This window comes from Galeopterus variegatus, unplaced genomic scaffold, assembly GCF_000696425.1.
Source record: "Galeopterus variegatus unplaced genomic scaffold, G_variegatus-3.0.2 Scaffold7339, whole genome shotgun sequence".
Lineage (NCBI taxonomy): Eukaryota > Metazoa > Chordata > Mammalia > Dermoptera > Cynocephalidae > Galeopterus > Galeopterus variegatus.
Window position 1 is genome coordinate 2751 of NW_007733450.1, and position 7719 is coordinate 10469.

General features: G+C 41.0%; 1 non-coding gene across 1 annotated transcript; it reads right to left on the bottom strand.

Annotated features, from left to right (window-relative positions):
• Positions 1 to 5559: 5559 nt before the first annotated feature.
• TRNAR-ACG lies at positions 5560 to 5632 on the bottom strand. Its single transcript has one exon. It is a non-coding gene; the product is annotated as a tRNA-Arg (tRNA).
• Between the last annotated feature and the right edge of the window lie 2087 nt (positions 5633 to 7719).

The window sequence follows — 7719 nt, forward strand, 5'->3', positions numbered from 1 at the left end:
AAAATCAGCCTGGAAGTAGCATTTCCACCTCCTTAAGATATTTTCAAGATGACAAATTTATCCAATACTTGATAGATAATACATATATTTCTTTCATTTTTATAGAATTTCTAAGACAGCACTGATCCTAAATAGGAGTTGTCTGCTCTCTTAGAGATACCACAAAAATGTTTGGTTGTCATCAAAACTGGCTAGTTCTTCCAGCGTTTAGTAACTGAAACTAGGAGTGTTAGCCATCCTGCAATATGCGGGACAGGCCAACAATTGTCCTGAGTTCCACTCGACTTCCAAATTTAAAAATGCCTTCCTTACCTAGGCCTAAAACTGAACTCTCTTACATATAAATACAAGCATTTTTCATGATTTTAATATAAACCAAATTCATAAATTGAGGGACAATTGACTTTTGTATTATTTTACTTACTAAGCAGTGTTCATTTTAGAAAATCATGCCACTGACAGCAATACCATTTGTATTTGAGTTACCAAGGTAACCTGCCTCTGTTATGATGATTCTATGTCTTGGTCTAAGCATAGCACAGGGCAATTAGTAGTGCCAGGTATAGAGTAAACATTATTAAATGAAGGAATCCTCACCAACAGAGTACATTGTAAATGCTTGCATTTTGCCATTCTGATGGGTGAAAAGGGATCATCAATAGAGTTTAATTATTCACATTTCTCTGATAATGAATGCGTCTAAGTATCTTGTCACATATATAATAAAATACATTTTTATTTTCCTTTCTGTAAACTGTGTGTTCCTATCCATGCTATAAGGTTATTAGTCTTCTCATTGGTTTGCAGTATGTTTTAAATGAGGGCTGTCAGTCACTTGTCTAGATATGAGGTAAGAATATTTTACTTTGTTATTTGCCTTTTGTCTTTATGATTGATTCTGCCATGCAACGCACAGAAATGATTATCTCTTTGTAGTGGTAATTATGAAATTTTTGAAGATTTTAGTTTCTGCTTTTCCTTTATACTGTCATAAAATCTTTTACTTATGTGTTCTTTTGAAGTGTTCACACTTCTTTTATATTTAAATCTGTGACCCATTTGAAATTTATTCTTAATATTTGATGTACGATTCTCACTCTGTGATTCCACCCAACCCCCCCCCGCACAGTGGCTATCTAGTTTTTTCACACTATTCTTTCTCCCACTGATTTGAAAAGCTGCCTTTATCACAAATAAATATTTCACCATTTTCACATTTAAGTAGCTTTAGTCTGATACCTTTGAGAGGAAAATAGCATGAAACCGGAATCCCCACAAATTTATGTTTGAATTCTGTATTTTTCCTTTTACTCTCTCAATTTTCTCCTTTATACACTGGAGATAATACCTGACTTATAACATAAAATTGTAAGGATTAAAATCAATAATGTTTACACAATATCTAGAATGGTACCTGGAAAATAACAATTGGTTAGTAAGAGTAAATTCACTTTCCTTTCACGAAAAAGTGCTTCTTTCCTGTATAAGCTCTCTGTATTTGACAACTTTCCTATTGTCATTTGGTAGCATCCCTGTGCTTCTTTAATATTCTAATTATTCATTTATGATTTGCCCGAATAGGTGTAATATTATCTCAGTAGTATGTATATGAACCAAATACTGGACAAGTATTTTCAATGGAAGAGGTAAATTTTTACCTTAGGGTTCTTTACTTCATGCCTTCTAGCCAAGCAACTGTTGCAGCCTGAGGATGCAGTCTCTTCTCCATTCAATGAATTCCAAGCTAAAAATTGTTTTTGGTTCAGAAATTGGTCAAGGGATGGTGATTTTTATTGGTGTAACTGTCTTCAGCCACTTGGTCATCTGCTCTTATTTTATTCCACTGACACAATCTGAGCATTAACTATCTTCATAATCCTCTGTGTGTCAGGCTTCCTTGGCTGCCACTCCATCCTTGCTGTTTTGTAATTCTGGCCATTAGTGGGCTTCTGACAGTGAAGCATCATCAGACAGCATCTATTGTTTGGTGTTTTATTCCCATTGCTAGCAGAGTCCAGTTTCATGATGGTCTCTCAAACCATCAGCCCTGGCTTGCAGAGAAGAGCTGACTTTTTAAAAATGGTTATTGCTTATTGGGTCAGGCTTGAGAAATCTTTGCCTACCATAAGGTCATTATTTTTATCTGAAAGTTCTACTATTTCATCTTTTACATTTAGATCTGCCATCCATATTAAAATAATTTTTGAATGTTGTGTGTAGAAAGGTCGATGGTTCATTTTTTCTTTCATCCAGCTAACCAACTGTTCCAACACTTCTACTTCTGGGATCTCTTTTAAATTCTATCTGCCTATTCTGGAACCAAACCACACGGACCGAGGTGATTAATGTCACTATATATATCTTAACATCATGTATTAATTCTCCAAATTTGTTCCTGTTCTTCAAGATAATCGAAATTGTACTTAAGATTTATACATTTTGATACACATGTATTTCACCTGTGAAAATAATAAAAACGACATAGACAGGAATGGGAAATGAATGAAGGTAAAGACAAAAATGGCAGAATATTGATAATTGTTGAAGGTGAGTGATCGACACGTGGCTTATTATTTTGTTCTGTTTCTTTTGTAAATGTATGAAAATTCTCATAATAAAAGTTTTAAATGATCACATTTTGAGTGTTTTTAAAAATACACAACCTAGGCCGGGCGCCGGCTTCCGGGCATTGCGGGCGGGCTGCGGCGGAGAGACTGTGTCGCCGGGTCGCTGCGGCGAGTGGTCGTGCACGCGGAACCCCCCCCCCCTCCCGAGGGCCGGGGGTCGGGGACAGCAGGCTGGAGAGCGCACAGAGAGCCGGTGATCGCCGCCAGCCGCCACCACCCGGCACCTCAACCGAGGCCTCAGGCCCGGGGGTAGCCGCGGCCGGGTATCTCCAAGTCCCTAAGCCCTCGGGTCTCCAGTGGTTCCGCTGCCTGCGATCTCAAACCGCTGACCCCTAACCGCAAATACGTGACGATGAACGAGGGCGGCTCGCTGCGCTACCACGCTGCGCATCCTCGCGGGACAGGACACCATGCTCAAGGCCATGTCCAGCGGACGCGTGGAGGTGCTCACCGACGCCGGAGCAATAACCAGCATTTATGGAACACCTAACTCTGCCAGGCGCCGTGGTTGGTGGGGGCTCATCGACCAGAGCGGCCGCCACTTTGATACAATCCTCAACTACCTGCGGGACCGGTCCGTGCCACGGTCTGAGAGGACCAGAGAACTGGAGGAGCTCCTAGGCGAAGTACACTACCACCTGGTACAGGGCCTGAGGGAGGACGGCCAGCTGGCACTGCAGCACTAAAAGCCTTTCCTCAAATGAAACCTCACAGAAGCAGAGACGCTCCCAGTGAGACAGGGTTGGGGGTTCCAGAGCCCCACCGCTGGGTTCCACTTCTGCGGATCCCTTAGGGTTCCGAGGAGCAGAGCTTGGAAAGTGCAGCCAGGACGTAGGGGTTTCTTGTCACCTCTGCCACAGCTGACTGAGTGACCGTGAGTGAGTCAGTTCTTACCTCTGGCACCCTGTCCTCATGTTCTGAAAAATAAGAAACCAAGAAAAATAAGTACAACGTAGTGAGTTTTACATGAAGCCTTTTATTCTGTTCTATTTCTCCAATAGTAAAATGTCCCTTCTTTTCTGATACAATAGTATAGGAGATTATAAATTTCTTTTTAAATGCCCTCTATAGATTGAAAAGTGTCTGAAATCCAAAGGTATATAATTTCTTTGGACAATATCCGTGTTTTTTAAAAAAAACTTTCTGACTGTTGCCCATAGGGCAAAAGTGCATTCTATATTCATATATATAAGTGAAATAAGTTTTATAAAATGATACTTGTAGTGAAGTGTACTCTGATATATTTGTCTTTCTGTCTGTCTATCTTTCTTTCTAATGCTTTTGGAACCCGTTAAACTTATTTCATGACCCATTAATGGGTTACCACTTACAGTTTGAGGAACATTAAACTAGATCTTGGAAGTGGATTCCTGCTTTATAGTTTTAAATTTAGCTAGTGTTACTGCACACCCACTGTGTGTCAGGAGCAACTCTGCTCTCTGCTTGTGTATACCTCCTGTACCCCTGTTTGACATAAAAAGAAACACGAGGAAGTTGGATGATGCATCCAAGGACAAAGAGCCAGTAAGCAGCAGAGTTCCGATTCAGCCCCAGGATATCTGACTTCCGAGAGCTCTGCTTTGCTCCTGTGCTCCAGCTGCCTCCTTCCCAGGTTTCCCTGAGACCGTTCCCATCCCCACCCCGCACAGATCATCACACGACTCAGTGTGTGGCACTTAATCATCATTGGTCTATGCAAATCTTTTCTCTTTATTTTATTTTTTCCTTCATTCCCAATCTCCTGCTTACTTCCCTTTTCCCCAGGGGCATCCATACAATTCTAATGTTTTGATACACATGCTTGGATTATGTTTGTACCCTTGGAAAGCTAAAGCATTGTTTTGCATATGTATGCATTTTAAATTTCCATACATGGCATTCAGCTATGAAAAAAAAATCTATAAAAATATAATCCCATTCCACTGTTGAGCCTTAGTCCATTTTAGACACTCTTCCAAGCTCCCAGGTTCAGGGTCGCGATAAAGATTAAAGGTATGAATGAAAGGTGATTTGAGGGATGATTGTATGTACTAGTATTTGTTTAATGTAGCGCCCCTTAGCACAGTCGTGAACCTCCGTACACTTTCCTAGGATAAAGAGCGTGGATTTATGGAGCTCATTTGGTTTTATTTGTGTTTTTCACCTGCTTGACCTGGGTTTTGCCCCAGCCCTTCCACTCTGCCCTACCTCCTCAGGAGTCCCGAAAGTAAAATACAGAGACAGGACGCCCATCTGTTTAAAGTGGCATCGGCCCAAAGCGACCACTGCCCAGCTCTTCCTTCCAACATCACCTCGCTCCTTCCCCGACTCCTTACTCGATCGGGACTCTCCGGAAGTGGTCTCCTGCAGGACGGCTTCTCGGACCGTCCCTGACGCCGCGAGTCTGCAGCGCTCTTCTAGGAGCTGCGCTGCTGGGAGGCGAGGCCCGGGCGAATCCAGTGCGGGGCGTCAGCGGCCCCCGAGCCGCGGAGCCCGGCAGCTCTGGCCTTGGGTCCCCACGACCGTGACCTTTCTCCACTCAATACTACCCCAGGCGCCTCCTCTTTTCTTTCTAACGGAAACAACGGCGTCATGGCTAACGAGAAAAATATTGGTGAAAAAGACACATTGTTTCCTTTTTACTTTTTTGTTCGTTTTAATTTAAAGCCTCTTTGATTTAAAACTGTAAATAGGTCTCTCTGTGTAATCCTCTCTGCTTCAGTAGCTGTGTGAAATTTAAAAAATAAAGTCTTAGATTATGGATGTTTCTTTCTGCGATGACTCAAGCCTCACTGCTAGATAAACAACGGCCAAGATTGCATTGTGGGGTAACAACAAGAAAATAGAGGGACCATTTCCCAATAATTGCCATTTGGAAGACTTCAGAATTTGTTTCAGTATCAGTTAAGATAACTTAAACGAAATTCGAATATAAATGAAGAAACCAAAAGGTCGAGCCAGCCAGGAGTCGAACCTAGAGTCTTCTGATCCGTAGTCAGACGCGTTATCCATTGCGCCACTGGCCCGCCACAGGAGAGCAGCTTTTTAAGAGTACATTTTATATTAAGAATTTCAGAGCCATATAATTTGTGATCAGTATGCATGATACATCTGCCCTTTACATTTCTAAAATAGTAGAACGAATGTAACCTTTAGAACATTCCATATTATAGAAGGAATGATCATTCCCAATTTTTCATCTCTGTGTGAGTTTTCATTGGCTTACTTGGGGGTTCTTCACTATTTTTTTTCAGTCTGTTCATCTGCCACAGTTCTACTTTCATTACGTTTTCTTATATATTTATATTGGGTTCTGATGAAGGGTGCTTAGATTAGTAATGACTATTCCGTATTATTTTTAATTAAATGTCCGAACAGAAAGTACATGCAAATATATTTGGTTGTCGGGATCACATCTTTCCTTCCTACTTTTGAAGGAATAACTGCTCACTAAAGGGGAGAATCATGGCAAAATTGTGTGAAAAAGCATGCAGCAGTAAAAGCAACCAAAAACAAACAGTAAAGGCAAAAGGAGGCGAGAATTCGATAAAGGAACACGCACTCTAGAAATTATATTTGACATTGCGTGTTGGAATCTACAAAATTATTTCTTAAACAAAGAAATTTGAAACCAACTTGTTATCTTTAGACAAATTGTTTACTTTGGTTTTCAAAAGTGGACAAAATGGAACTGTCTTAAGAGAGGGGTTCTTTATTGAGACAGAGGGTCTCAGTGATGCTCCTGTTAGGAAAACCTGGAAAACCTTTTGTTTTCAAGCTTGGAATCCCAGAGAGAGCATGTTCAGAAAATGCAAATACTCCTCTTGCAGCCAGTTTTACCCACCAGGGACCTCTATAGCATAAAGCACATGTGCTAACCTTCACAGTATAGGAACTTACAATTGTGGTCCAGCAATCCATAGCATAATGAAATGGTGATTCTTTTGGTATCCTCAAACTTAATAACTTTTCTTTCTTTCCCTTCCTTCCTTCCTTCCTTCCTTCCTTCCTTCCTTCCTTCCTTCCTGCCTCCCTCCCTCATCTTTCTCCTTCTCTCTTTCTTTCTTTCTCTCTCTCTCTTTCTTTCTTTCTTGCTTTCTCTCTTTCTCCTTCTTTCTCTCTCTCTCTCTCTCTTTCTTTCTTTCTTGCTTTCTCTCTTTCTCCTTCTTTCTCTCTCTCTCTCTCTCTTTCTTTCTTTCTTGCTTTCTCTCTTTCTCCTTCTTTCTCTCTCTCTCTCTCTCTTTCTTTCTTTCTTGCTTTCTCTCTTTCTCCTTCTTTCTCTCTCTCTCTCTCTCTTTCTTTCTTTCTTGCTTTCTCTCTTTCTCCTTCTTTCTCTCTCTCTCTCTCTCTTTCTTTCTTTCTTGCTTTCTCTCTTTCTCCTTCTTTCTCTCTCTCTCTCTCTCTTTCTTTCTTTCTTGCTTTCTCTCTTTCTCCTTCTTTCTCTCTCTCTCTCTCTCTTTCTTTCTTTCTTGCTTTCTCTCTTTCTCCTTCTTTCTCTCTCTCTCTCTCTCTTTCTTTCTTTCTTGCTTTCTCTCTTTCTCCTTCTTTCTCTCTCTCTCTCTCTCTTTCTTTCTTTCTTGCTTTCTCTCTTTCTCCTTCTTTCTCTCTCTCTCTCTCTCTTTCTTTCTTTCTTGCTTTCTCTCTTTCTCCTTCTTTCTCTCTCTCTCTCTCTCTTTCTTTCTTTCTTTCTTTCTTTCTTTCTTTTTCTCTCTCTCTTTCTTTCTTAATATAGGAATTCCTTGACTCATAAGCAAACATAACTCACAAATGGAGTGCACATTCCTTCCCCAAATCCAGGCAGGGTAATCTCAGGCTCCTTGGGGTTTGATTTCAAGGAGCTCTTTGGTATTACCCTATGGATTTGATTTCCTGCTTGCTTCCTGATTTTGGGGAGACAGGAGGACTCAACACACTGAGTCCTGGAGACCACCTAATGGAGTTTGGATGTGTTGTCCCCTCCAAAACTCATGTGGAAATTTGATCTCCAATGTAGCAGTGTTGGAAACTTATTGAGTCATGGGCGTGGATCCCTCATGAATGGATTAATGGTCTCCCTGGGGGAGGGCGGATTAATAAGTGAGTTCATGCTCTATTAGTTCCCACAAGAGCTCAT